At 46.1% G+C, this 14,347-nt stretch overlaps 1 protein-coding gene across 1 annotated transcript in view; it reads right to left on the reverse strand.

Annotated features, from left to right (window-relative positions):
- The window catches only part of SND1 (staphylococcal nuclease and tudor domain containing 1), a 2,099,018-nt gene that overhangs the window by 1,086,328 nt on the left and 998,343 nt on the right, over nucleotides 1–14,347 (reverse strand). The window lies entirely within an intron of this gene.

Here is a 14,347-nt window from a genome sequence, read left to right on the forward strand (position 1 = left end):
CAACAATGCCGGGGCTGCTGTACACTGTGGCGCCGGGCCCGAGGGCACCGGCGGTGTCGGGATCGTGGGGCCCTGCGGCGCCGGGCCCGAAGGCGCCGGCGGCGTCAGGGCCGAGGCACCCGACGGCGTCGGGGTCAAATCCCCCGACCCACTAGGGCCCCCAGACGGGTTCGCTGGGCCCGAAGGCGCCGCGGAACCCGTCGGAGGAGAAAGGGACCTCATGGCCATGAGGAAACGCTCAATCTCCTCCGGCGTCGCGTTCAGCCCAGGGACCGGGGGGTATGGGGCCGAACGTGGCGCCCGCGACTCCCGAGGAGCCGCGTGGGCGGTGTCACCCGAACCCCCGGCCGCATCGTGCGAGCCTCGGGGGGAGCCGGAAGAGCGATGATGTCTCTTCGACTACTTAAGCTTCTTACCTGACGACTTGGACACGGAGGAGTGGTGCCGACTCCCGGAGCTGTGACGGCTCCGTCCCCGCGACCTGTCCCTCGACCTCCCGTGGGACCAGGACCGGGACCTCACACGGCGCGGGGCCGACTGGCGGAGTTAGAGTCTCCTGCGGGACCGCTCCCGCCTGGCCTTCTTTGAAAGGGCCCGACAGTCGGGGCAGGCCTCGTCGTCATGGTCGACGCCCAAACACGTCAGGCACAGGCGGTGGGGATCCGTGACCGACATGGTACGGTCGCACTCGTCGCAATGCTTGAATCCGGGCATCCCTAAAGGCACCGTCGGAGTCGTACAGACTTCGAAGTGGATCAAAAGATCAACAAAAGTTAGTCAAAAAGTGACTAGGGAACTGCTCTTTCCAGATCTGCGCTGGCTGGGGCAGAAAAAAGAAGAACGGACGTCAGCACGCGGAGGCGGCGTGTAAGTACTCCGACGACGTCATCACGGCGCCCACGACGGACGCGGAGCCGCAGACGACGCCTACCGACGTGCAAGGGTACTGCTACGCAAAATTTTCCAGATCCAGTCTGACGCCTGGGGTTATTCTAAGGTAAGGAATCTATCACTAACGTGTCTCTTTCAGATGCTTTTTTTTTTACACGCAGGGATGTAAGTGACGAACACTAGAACAAGCTCACTTGCCACCGCAGGCAAAATTAAGGGTGTGCTGCTGTAAATGCTATTTTCTAAAAGGGAACAGCAATTTTTTTTATGCTGCAGCTGTAGGCAGTTGCCTGCTTCACTATTCCTTTTTGGCAATCTTAGAACAGTCCACTTCCTCGTCCCCTATTACCTTATATATCACTATTTCCACAAAGAAGGGCCGTACCTACCTTCCACTGGCCCAATTTGCTGGTGTTACAATAATTTTTCACCCCTAAGGCATTCGGCACTATCTTGCTTTCCATTAGGCCTCTTGTCTGCTGTTCCTTTTTTTGTTAAAGTGCTAACTGTGCATTAAATAGAAGAGGTCGGGATTTACTTTAAATAGGTCTACAAGAGAGAGAGAATCAGCTCCCCCATACTGGGATCTAGACTTTCCCATCTAGGGACCTAGACCACCTAAACCCCTCAGCAAGGATTCAGACCATTCTTTTAACGTAAAAGATTATCTAGAACCGCACAGCAGAAATCAGAAGTTGCTGACGGTCTTATGAAACAGTCCCAAGCTCCATTGGCAGAATAGATACAAAGAAAAACTTAGTGAATGAATCAGTTTTTAAAAAAAAACTCAATTCTTTGGAGATCTTTTAAATCCTTTTATGAGTTATCACTGGAAACCGCGTCATTGAACATTGAAATGTGTGGCTAAGACAATGAGTTGTAAAAATTAAAGTGTTATCTGTAGATCTCAAAACACCTCAAAGATGACAAGCAAATTTCAAACCAGTATGACAAATCTCCCCGTAGACATGTAGTTATCAACAATGTATTGTAAAATCCTCAAAGATTTGTGATATATGCTTCAAAGGGATGAGTTCACAGAATGTAAAAGTTACTGTGAATTGTATTGTATGCAAACAAAATGCGAATGACACTTAAAAAAATAATATGATGACGCAAGCAAATGCCGGTTACACCACTCATGCAACTACAGCACTCAGCTCCTCAAACTGAACACGATTGCTGAGCAAAAAATGTACAGTGATATCCAAACCCAACCACTATAATCCGACTCAAAGACAATAAGATCCAATAAGACCACATAAAAGGCAAGAGTGTCATAAGAGTAACTTGTTTTCTCTGATTTACACCATGCAAGTTAACTAAAGGCCACATGCAGGGACATATCAATCACTTTACCTGAGGTATTAAAGCTAGTAGGATTATCAACGCTGTGTTAGTTCGGGTAGACAACCGCAAGTAATTCATCACTATTAGCCAACAGTTGCATTCTGAGTCCTGCCATTAGCAGGCACACAGGAAAGGAGAGATCACACTTTTCTACAGGTGGGGAAGACGGGGAAATGCTAACTGCAAAATTGCCACATTTCATAAGACATGCAATAAGCTCTGCTAAGGCCTGAAAAATGGTGTACAGTCTGACAGAAGATGAAGCAGCAACAGTAAATAGGTTTGTACTTCGTAACATGGTTGAGTAACAGTTCTATATGAATACGGGTTTGGAGATCAATCAATCAATCAATCAAAGACATTTATAGAGCGCACTACCTACCCGTAGGGTCTCAAGGCGCTGGGGGGAGGGGGGGTGCCGTTACTGCTCGTTACTTCCTCCAACTGATTATACTACTTTACACACAACCTTCCATCAAGGTCCGCACAGGTATAACGTCGGAAAGCATAACCATTAACGGAGGATACCAGGCAGGGCTGCCCCTTGTCCCCACTGCTTTTCTCGCTAGCAATGAAACTGTTAGCAACACAAATGCGTGGCAGGGAAGGAGACTGGGGTATTCAACTGGGCGAAGGGTTACATGTGTGTTGGACGTGGCCCTTTTTGCAGGGTTATCCCCAAACATTTAGCTTCTTTCTCCAATTTGTTCCTGACCTCTTGTTGGTTTTGTTGGTTTTAGGACTCTTGGGCACTTTACCGCTGCTAATCAGTGCTACAGTGCATATGCTCTCTGTTAGACCTGGCATTTCTTGGCGTGATTACCCCCGACTTTTTGCCTTTACCTCCTCTACTTTTGATGTTGTGATGGATTTCGTTTTGCTGGCTTAGATGCTTTGGGTACTTTACCACTGCTGATCAGTGTCAAAGTGCAAGTGCTCCCAGTATAAAGTGTTATGAAAATTAGTTGTCCATAATTGATATGTTTGTGTAGCAGGGATTCCGTTCTCCTACAGAACTGTGCATAGAGATCTGGAACCTCAGTGAATTAGGATGACCCAAAACTCACCTCAGTACCCAAAATCCCCTTACCGAGCCAGCTACAGTGTCTCATTGGTCATAACAAACTCCCAATGCTTTAGACAAACCAGAACATGAACTTAGGATACCTCAGGTAGCGTGGAACACATGAACACTCTTTCGCTCTATAATCATTTCAAACCAGAACGTGGAGTAAAAGAGGACTTGTGCACATTTGAAATATTTATTATTCAATGCAAGGTTCTCAAACGCAGTATCTTATATAATACAAGCACACATATTATGAGAATCAAAGTTATCAGCATAGTTACTAGTCCATAGTAAGCAAACGGTGATAGCCTATTATAATGCTGAAATTAATAGGAATTAATAACACCTATTTCTCACCCTCCCTATTTAGCATATTATTTTATATCTATGAAGGTCTCTTTTGGGTTTTAGCAGGGCGGGCCCATACCTCTAAATCTTAGGAGGAGAGGATCACATCATCTGCCACCAGCTCTCTGTATGCGAAGCATCATCAAGTGTGTTTTTGCATTCCCAGTAACTATCTTAAACCCGCTTAGAGCCTAATGTTGGCAGCAACTGTATTTGTGTTATGTCTAATGTGGTGTGAAGATCAGACCTCCCAGCAACCTTGTGTCGAGTTATTCTTAGAGGGTTCAGCACTCACTGTGCAGACAGTGTACCAAGCACGACTGATATCAGAGTAATAACATATTATTCTCAAATAAATCACATCTTTCGTCTAGGTTGAAAGCTACAATAACAATTATGTGTCGTGTGCAAACTGAAGCCGAAGGAAAATATGGCATTTAAACACTTCATAAACTCATGCTAACTTAACACAGTATATAGAAAAGAAGCATCTATATGACATTTGCCTTACTAGTAAAGTGCACTACGTGTGCCAGGGCTGGTAATACAAATGTTACTAGAGGGCCTGCAGCACTAATTGTGCCACCCACACAAGTAGCCCTAAGAGATCTCAGGCCCGCCACTGCAGTGCCTGTACACAGTTTGTGAACTGCCTTGTTGTCATGGCAAGTGTACCCACTTGTCAGGACTTAACTTCCCTTTTTATGCACATGAGACAACCCTGCCATGGTAGCCCCCAGGGCAGGGTTCAGTGTATGTGAAAGGTAGGACATGTACTGAGGTGTGTACCATGTACAAACAGTGAAATACTGCCAAATTCGTTTTTCACTGTTGCAAGGCCGTCTTGACCATAGGACAGAATCGGGAATGTTGTGCCCCATATTTCCAACACATCTTCCTATAGGCATAAGATGGAGGGATTAAGTTTAGGGTGCCTGGACTCAGAATTTATTAACACATCTTTTTGTGAAGATGGTTTTTGAATTGTGGGTTTAAAAACCACGCTTTTAGAAGCGACTGGTTTCTTGTCTTAAACCATCCTGTGTGCCTCTGCCTGGTTGTGTATTGCCTGTCTGGGTTTGGATGTGACAGGGTCTGGGAAGTGTCCTGACCCCAGGGAGGAGTAGGTGAGACAGGAACAGGATAGCCTGCACTCACTTGCCAGGCCCTAACCATCCTTTTTCTTTTTTTTTTATAAATCTTTTTATTGAAGTTTGCCAACACATCCCATCATTCTTAACTTGCTGAGGAGTCAGTACATTTCAATCAACGTAGCCTTTGGGTTACATAGAATCAATTCACAGTGTACGGTGTGGGACAACTAGGGGGTGTGGGACTGTCGTCTGCAGTCCTGTGTGTTGGAGGGGTACATATATCTCCACGGTATGAGTTCCACAGCCCCCAGACCCTGGTCCATTTCCTAGGGCACCCACTGGCAATGTAGGCTGACTTTTCTCTGAACATGCACCAGTCTAGGTCTTCTTTCCAAGTTTCTGCCCCGGGTGGTTGAAGGGATCCCCAATGTTGTGTGATGTTTCTCTTAGCAATCAGTACTGCCAGTGTAGCCCAGAGCTTCGTGTAGGAGGTGGGATCCGTTGGTTCCCAAATGTTCATGATGCACCTGCGTGCCTCCGGTAGCAACTCAACGGCGAGCACCTCACTGAGAATGTGATGAATGGCGCACCAGTAAGACTGTATTTGGTCACATTCCCATATTATGTGGATGATGGCGCCATCCCCTCCGCATTTACGTCCAGTTCCCGCTTTCTGCTCTACCCAAATGCACCAGGCAAGGTCCAGTTATGTAGATTCAGTGGAGAATTTTGAGCTGCACCAAACGCAATCTAGCCTGAATTGCTACCTCCCTCGGGAAAGAAACTGCCTCCCGCCAATCCTCCTCGTCAAGTTCAATTCCGTCTCTCACCCATTTCTCTTTAAGTGACTGAAGTGGGTCTTCGATATTATTGATTCACTTTTTATAAATTAGGTAGATGGCGTTTTCGGCCAGGTGGCCATCTAGTATCCTATCCTCCAGGGGAGAGGCGTCTGGCAGGGAGGTGCCCTCAGTGAGATGGTTCCGGAGGTAATGACTGATCTGGAAATATCTAAAGTGTTCTGTGTCTGCCAGTTTATACTGCTGTTGGATGGAGGCCAACGATATTACATCATCCTTGACCCAGAGATCCTTGATCTGGGAGATCCCAATGAGGTACCACTTATCAAATCCCCGGGTCCGCCATAGATTTCCCAGTTTCTCAGAATACCACAAGGGAGTCGCCAGTGTGAGTCTGCGGTCCCAGCCCAAGTGTTTGTTGGCAATATGCCATGTATGGACCGAATGAGAGATTGGACCCCTCAAAGGATATTTACGGGGTCGTGAATAGAGCACTCTATTGAAGTTCCCTCCTAGCAGGAGCCATCTATCCATGGCGTATCCCGGGTCATCGACCTGACCGTAGGACCCCGGGTTTATGGCTGCAAGGTGAGATGCCCGGTACAACTTTTTAATATCTGGGAGACTAACACCACCATCATACCAATTGAGGGTGGGCTTAGCTAGGGTGATCCTGGGTTTTCCGTCCCATAGTTGATCTCTCTGGAGGCTCTCAATTTCTTGGAAATTTGACTTGGGAACAGGGTCTAATGAGTTTTAGAGGACTTACAGGAAGCGGGACAACGCCATCATTTTAAAGAGGGCGGCCTTGCCTAGCAGGGAGAGCGGCAAAGATGTCTAGCTTCCTAGGTCCTGCCTCAATCTTTGTATAGGGGGCAGGAGGTTCCAGGTGAAACGGAGCGTGGGATTAAGTGAGATGAAAATGCCAAGGTATTTAAAGCCCTCTGTTGTCTGTATTGGGCAGTTCCTCTGTAGAACCAGTAGCTATCCTCGAAGGACAGATGATGGATTTTGTCCAGTTGATTATGAACCCAGAATACCTGCCAACATCGCCAGAATATCTAGTGTGCATACCAAAGAGGCTTTCGGGGAGGCCAAATATAATAAAATATCATCGACATATAGAAATATCCTATCTTCCCAGTCTAGGGACCAGCGCACGAATGAACCTTCCCTCTTCTTACATATAGGACACCCCTATGGGAGGCCCAAGGTACCCCCCTGGGCAGGGTGCTGTGTATGTTAAAGATAGGACATGTACTGATGTGTGTAACATGTCCTGATAGTGAAATACTGGCAATTTCGTTTTTCACTATTGAAAGGCTGAATGGGGAATGCTTTGTAACATTTTACAAGCATATCTTTCCATAGGGATAAGATGGAAAAGGAAAATGCTACTTACCAGTATGCATATGTTCTTGGCATGTAGAGCTGCAGAGCTGTACACTTTGCATAGATCGCCATCTGGTGTTGGGCTCGGATGATTGCATGTTGTTTTTGTCTTCGAAAAAGTCTTGTAGTCACGAGACCGGTGACGACTCCTTCGGTGCAGAGTGCGCATGGGCTTCGGCTCCATCGTTAGATTGTTTTGCCAGTAGGGTTAGATGGAGTAGTGAGCAATAGAGAAGTGCCCATGCATGATGTTTCTAATTAAGATAATACTGGATCAGATAGAGGTATGCGGGGAGGAGGGTGGGCGTGCACAACTCTGCAGCTCTACATGCCAAAAACAGATGCATACTGGTAAGTAGCCTTTTTTATGTTCGAGGCATATAAGCTGCAGATAGTACACTTTGCATAGACTATATACCAGTATCTTCCTTAGCGGTGGCCACCTCTATCTGTTGCAGTAGTTTGAAAAAGGGTTTTTATTATAGCCTGGCCCACACTAGCTTGTTGTTTTGCTTGCACATCTACACAATAGTATTTTATGAAGGTATGTGGCGTGGTCAAAGTTCCTGCTTTGCATAGGTCATCTACAGGAATACTTCCTAAGAATGCCATAGATGCTCCTAGTTTGCGTGTGGAATGAGCCCTAGGGGGAATTGTTAATGTGTGTTTAGCTTTAAGGTAGCATGTTTGTATACATTTCACAATCCACCTTGCAATTCCTGTTTAAGAAATAGGATAGCCTTTATGCGGTGGGGAGAAAGCTACGAAAAGTTATTTGGTTTTCCTAAATGGTTTCGTTCTTTCTATGTAATAGAGCAACGCTCTTTTGACAAAGTATATGTAGCGCTCTTTTATGCCACTAAGTCTGGTTGAGGAAAGAATACTGGTAGTTCAACTGACTGGTTTAGATGGAAGGCAGAAACTACTTTGGGTAGAAAAGTAGGATTTGTTCTAAGAACCACTTTGTTGTGATGAAATTGTAAGAATGGTTCTTGTATGCCTGGAGTTCGCTCACTCTTCTAAGAGATGTGATAGCGACTAGAAATGCCACTTTCCAAGTAAGGTATTGTAATTCGCATTTGTATAGAGGTTCAAATGGAGGGCCCATTAGTCTGGTAAGGACTATATTGAGATTCCACACTGGGGAGGGTAGAGCTCTTGGTGGAATTATTCTTTTAAGCCCTTCCATAAAAGCTTTTATTGGTGAAGTTTTAAAAAGTGACAGATGTTGTCTTTTCTGTAGGTAAGCTGCTATTGCAGCTAGATGTAATCTTATAGATGTATACGCTAGATTACAACGTTGTAGATGCAAAAGGTAATAAAAAATGTTTTGAATAGAAACATCTAGTGGGCCAATCTTATTGTTAGAGCAATAAAAGACTAATCTTTTCCACTTAGCAGCATAGCGCTCTTGTTGTAGGGCGTCTAGCTTCTTTGATAACGTTCATACATTCTTCTGGAAGGTTGAGATATTCAAACTCTAAGATTTCAGGAGCCAGATCGCTAGATTGAGCTGACTGGGATCTGGATGTCTTATCTCTCCATGGTTCTGAGTGAGAAACTTGGGAGAGAGGTGCAACTTTTGATGTGGCACTACTGATAGCTGCAGCAGAGTTGAGAACCATGGTTGTTTTGCCCATGTTGGAGCAACTAGGATCATTGTAAGGGAATGTTGTTGAAGTTTCCTCACCACTAATGGAATGAGTGGGAGAGACGGAAAAGCGTAAGCAAATTTTCCTGACCAGTACATCCATAGCGCATTGCCTTTGGACAATGGGTGTAGATAACTGAATGCGAAGTTTTGGCATTTTGTGTTTTTGTGTGTGGCGAACAGCTCTAGGTCTGGCTGTCCCCAAATATGAAAGAATGGAAGAATTCCCATTCGTGGATCTGTTGTGTTTGACGACTGAGCAGATCCGCTATCTGACTTTGTACTCCTGGTAGATGTTCTGCTAGGAGGTATATGTTTCGCGGAATGGCCCACCTCCATATGCTCTGTGCTAGACGGGATAACTGGAGTGAGGTTTTTTGTATGTAATACATTGCCGTCATGTTGTCTGTACGCACTAAGACAACTTTGTTTAGGAGCTGCGGTTGAAAAGATTCCAACGCTAGAGAGATCGCTAACAATTCCATATAGTTGATGTGCAACTGTTTTTGCTGAGAGGTCCATAACCCTTGAGTGGTATGGTCTTTGAGATGTGCTCCCCATCCGGTGAGCGACGCATTTGTTAGCACTACCTGTGGAAGTAGCTCGAGGTACGACCGTCCTTTGGCAAGGTTTTTCATGCTCCACCACTGCAGAGAGCGATGGGTGTGGTCGTCTACTAACACCAGATCTGTCAGTTGACCTTGAACTTGGTTCCACTGTTGTGCTAGACATTCTTGTAATGACGCATTTGTAGTTTTGCATGAGGGACGAGAAAAATGCATGATGCCATCATTCCTATTAGTTGCATGAACATTCTTGCTGGTAGAGTGTGTTGTGGTTGAAATTTGTGAACCAGTGTTTGTATAGCATTTATCCTGATGGGATTGGGATAAGCTTTGGCTGTGAGTGTTTACTGTTGCCCCTAGATACTGTTGCATTGTAGACGGTTGGAGGTGGGATTTGGTTAGATTTACTGTAAATCCTAGATTGTGAAGCAACTGTATTGTCCGAAGCGTGTGTTGCACACAGCTTTTTGGGGAGTTTGCTTTTATAAGCCAATCGTCTAGGTAGGGGAAGACATGAATTTGTTGTCTTCTGAGATGGGCTGCAACTACTACGAGGCATTTTGTTAACACACTGGGTGCTGTGGTGACTCCGAATGGAAGCAACTTGACCTGGTTGGGTTGACCATCTACCACAAATCTGAGATATTTCCTGTGAGAGGGATGTATTGGAATGTGGAAGTAGGTGTCTTTTAGATCTATAGTGGAGAGGAAGTCGCCTTGCTGTAATGGAAGCACTTGTTGTAAAGTGACCATGTGGAAGTGGTCTGAATGAATGTACCAATTTAACGGTCTGAGATCCAGTATTGGTCTTAGAGAGCAGTCCTTTTTTGGGATAAGGAAGTAAAGGGAGTAAACTCCTCTACCTTGATAAATTAGAGGAACTGGCTCTATTGCATCCTTTTGTAACATTGCCATGACTTCTTGTTATAGTAGAGTTAGATGGTCTAATGACATTGGGCTGAAGGAGGAGGAGAAGTGTTAGTAGATATATGAATCTTCTTTGGAGGAACTGGACCTTGGTGTAAATGTTCTGGTTTCCTTTTTGTAGGCAGCTTGGTGACTATATGACCAGTCTTTGGGTGGATAAATATAGTAGTTTGCTTTGGATCTGGGAAGAAAAGTTCTTCAGACTCCGCAGACTTGCTTGGAGTCAAAGAATTGTCCTTAGAAACTAATTTTGGGTTTTTTGGGACATTGTCCGGTACCACAGCCTTACTCGGTCCAGAAGTTTTCGGTGCCTTGTGTTTTGATGGCACGAAGGTCTTTTCTATATGCTTCGGTGCCGAAGGTTTTTCAGTCTGTTTCGGGCCGAAGCCTTATCTGGGTTCTTCGGTTCCGGTGGTTTATCTGGCTTTCTCGGTGTCTATGCTTTACCGAGTTGCTTCAGTGCCGACTTTTTTACAAGTCTTTCGGTGAAGAGGGGTCTTTTGTTGGTTTTGGCACCGAGTGTTTCGTCGGTGTCGACGTAAGAGGGCGCGGCCACTCTGATGTCTGCACCTTCGGTGCCGAGATTGTTTTCTCGGCGCCGAGGGGTTGGCTCGAGCCGGATGGCTTTTGTCTGTCCTTTGGTGCAGAGCCCGAGGAGTTCGAAGTCTTGGTACGGAGTAAACCTGAGCCTGAAGGCGAAGGTGTTACCGATGCCATTGTTTTGGGCTGGGTCGGGGCCGGGGTTTCAGTACTCACGTCCCTTTGGCCAGGAGTGATATCATCGACCTCAGCATCGGAGAAGTCTACTTCGGAGCCCATGATCTCTTCTGGCTCCAGAAGGTCGGGACCTAGATTGAAGATGTACGGAATGGAGTATGTGCCTCGCTACATGTCTGTGCGTCGAGCTCGACAATCCCGGATAGTCTTTTCCGATTTAAATGAAAGGCAGGCTTCACAATTGTCCTCTCGATGTTCTGTAGAGAGGCACAAATTGCAGACAGGATGTAGGTCTGAGTGTGGAAATTTAGCACCACACTGTGGACATCTTTTAAATGGAATCCGTTCCATCGACGTCAGTCTATATCGGCCCGGGTAGGCCCAACGGCCCGCGTCGAAGTTCGCAGGCGTCGAAGAGTGATGGAAGCTTTAGAGGTGCGCGTCGAAGGTAAGCAATCGAAACAATACCGTTGGTGAATGTAATTGCGCGTCGAAGAGGTCTGGAAAACGGTTCCAAACCGGAGCGCAGCAAGTTTCATCCGAATCCGATGGTGGAAAAAAAACATTTAATGATGGAGCCGAAGCCCATGGGCACACTGCACCGAAGAAGTCGTCACCGGTCTCGTGACTACAAGACTTCTTCTAAGACAAAAACATGCAATCATCCGAGCCAAACACCAGATGGCGATCTATGCAAAGTGTACAATCTGCAGCTCATAAGCCTCAAAAAAAGTTTAGGCTCTCTGAAATCAGAATTTAATAAAGCATCTTTTAATGAAGATGGTTTTAAAACTATGTGTTTTAAAATGTCACTTTTAGAAAGTAGGCATGTTCTTGTTTAACCATTCTGTTTACCTCTTCGTGTTTGTTTTAATTGACTGTCTGGTTTTGGAGTGGCTGGGAAGGTGCATTCTTTCAGACAGCCACGGGGGGGGGGTCGATGTGTTTCCTGACTTTCCTGAATGAGTCAGGGCTGCAGATTTCTCTTGCATCTGAACAGTGCATGTCTGCCTTACACAATCCTGTCTCCACCTCCTGCCAGGCAGCTGCACCAGAGAGGACAGAACTGGTTTGGGCTGGGCTCAGAGACCCTTGCAAGAAGACGTTTTGGGGTGTAAGTATTAGACCTAAATCCCCTGAACTTTAGACTACTTCTGGAATCAAGAGGAACCTTTGCCGAGGAGAAGAGCTGGAGAAACTAAGGAGAAGTACTTCCCTTGCTGCGGGTCTGGGGTTGGCCTGCAGTCGCAGTTTCTGCCAAGGAAAGGAGAAGGACTTTGTAGTGTGCTGTGTCCCCTGCTTGAGATAAGTCTCCAAGGGCTTGAGTAGAGCTTGCCTCCTGTTTTTAAGTCTCAGGAACAAAAAGACTTCACCCCCAGCAACCCGTGAACTTCCTTTCTGGGAGTTCTGACCTGCCAGGAGGGCCTGTGACTGTGTGTGGCCTATGGAGGTTGTTTCTGCTGCTGCGAGCTGGAAAGCAATGAAACATCAAGAAAATCAACGCATCGCTCTTCTTGCGACAGTTTTTCGGATGCAACGCTGTATGCGAGAAAAACCTACCTTCACCTCTGCTGAAACCGGCGCAGCGCCTCTCGCCGCTGCAAGAATCGACGCATCGAGGGAACTCAGCAGAAGAAATCGCCACACAGCCGTTCGCCGCATCGTTCGCCACCACATCCCGGATTTCCATGCATCGTCCCTGTGCGGCAGGTTCTCCCTGACGCATCACCAGCGGATCAGAGTTGTCTCTGAATCGACGCATCGCTTCCCCCCTAAACACCGGACCTGGCGCACAGCTATCCTGTGTCCAGCGGAACTGTCACATCGCATCCATGAAGGTCTTAGGAATCTACGCATCTGTTTTTCAACACTTCCCATCGCTGCGGCTGTTTGGCTTGAAGAAATTTGTTGTAACTACAGGTACTTTGCAAGAAATCTCGCATCCAAAATTTTCTGTGGACTTGGTTGCTAAAACCTTTTGAAAGTTCTTTTTCTTAATACTGGTTTGTTGGATTGTTGTAGTTTTGGTCCCGTTAAGTTTAGATAAAGATACTTTCTATTTCTAAACTGTTGTGGTGTCCATTTGTGGTGTTTTCACGGTTACTGCGAGTGCTGGTACAAATACTTTACATATTGCCTTTTGAATACGCCTGTCTGCTCGTGCCTGGCTACCAAGGGGGTGAGCAGGGGTTATCTAGAGTGTATCCCTCTTACCCCGACTAAAAGCAAGGGTTCCTATTTGGACAAAGAAACCTGCATCTGCCAACTAGAGACCCCCATTTCTAACAATGTGTTTTCATTATATGCGGACAATCTTTTGTTATATCTCAGGAATGTGCATAAAATACTAATTTCTATAGCAGACACGCCAGGGCAGTTTGAGGCGACATCGGGTCTGAAGGTGAACTGAGCTAAGTCATGCCTCTACCCCTTCAGAGGTGAGACTCGAAACCCAGAAACTTCATAAACAACTCACTTCTTAACTGGCAACCTTCAGTTAGCTAGGAATTTTTGTTTACTGCAATCCTGCTGACATCTTGGAGGGCAACCTGATCATAGTTGTATCCTCCTTTAGGGCACACGTGAAATTTTGGAAAACATTGCCCCTAAATGTGATGGGCAGAATTGCCTTGACCTAAATGGTGATGCTGTTAAAGGTCGTGTATTACTTCTCTAACCTCTCAGTTTATGTGACCACCAAAATGTTTTGCAAACTGGAACAGTTGATTAGGGGCTTTATCTGGAACTCAAGCCGTCCCAGGATAGCTCTTTGGGATCTATATGCACTCCCAAACAAAGTTGGACTGGCTGTTACAAACATGGAGCTCTATTATTTAGCAGCACGGCTCCAATGAGTGTCGTAATGGCTTGCAGGACTTAACTTAGCGGGCACAGCCTTGACACTGCCACTATGGTCTCATTACCAGATGTATCATTTGTTTCATCCAATGGGCTGATTCCCCACTACATATCAGACCTACCCAGCCTGGGACCTTCGATGTCAAAAACGCAGTCTATATCTCACCAAGAGCAAAACTCCATATGCTCCAGCCCTGCCCCTCTTGGGACCCCGAGAAACAAAACCGGCACCCCAATAGTGCACTCTTACACTGGCATGCAGCTGGGATACACACACTTGGCAATTTGTTTGATGATGGTACCCTAATACCTTTTGACAGACTGTCTTGTGAGTAGGAGTTGCCTGCAGGTCAATTCCTACTACATAATTCAATCATCAGATCACTAATGACGGCATGGGGAGACATGAATACTGAACCTGAAATGCATTTTCGGTTCCAGTATTACACATTATGGGTAATGGTAGTCACATTATACATTGGTTGACGGAGGCCTTACTAGCCCACACTCTACAACTCTTTACGTCACTACGCGCACAGTGGGAAGAGGATAGGGGTAGTCCATGGACAGATGAGTGTGGGATATAATTCTGGTCACACCCATACAGATACCAAAAAATGCCAAGTTTCGTGTTATTCAGACCTACAGCACACAAAAAGCATATTTATCCTCAAACTAAACCG

This window comes from Lissotriton vulgaris, chromosome 1_1 (genome assembly GCF_964263255.1).
Source record: "Lissotriton vulgaris chromosome 1_1, aLisVul1.2, whole genome shotgun sequence".
Lineage (NCBI taxonomy): Eukaryota > Metazoa > Chordata > Amphibia > Caudata > Salamandridae > Lissotriton > Lissotriton vulgaris.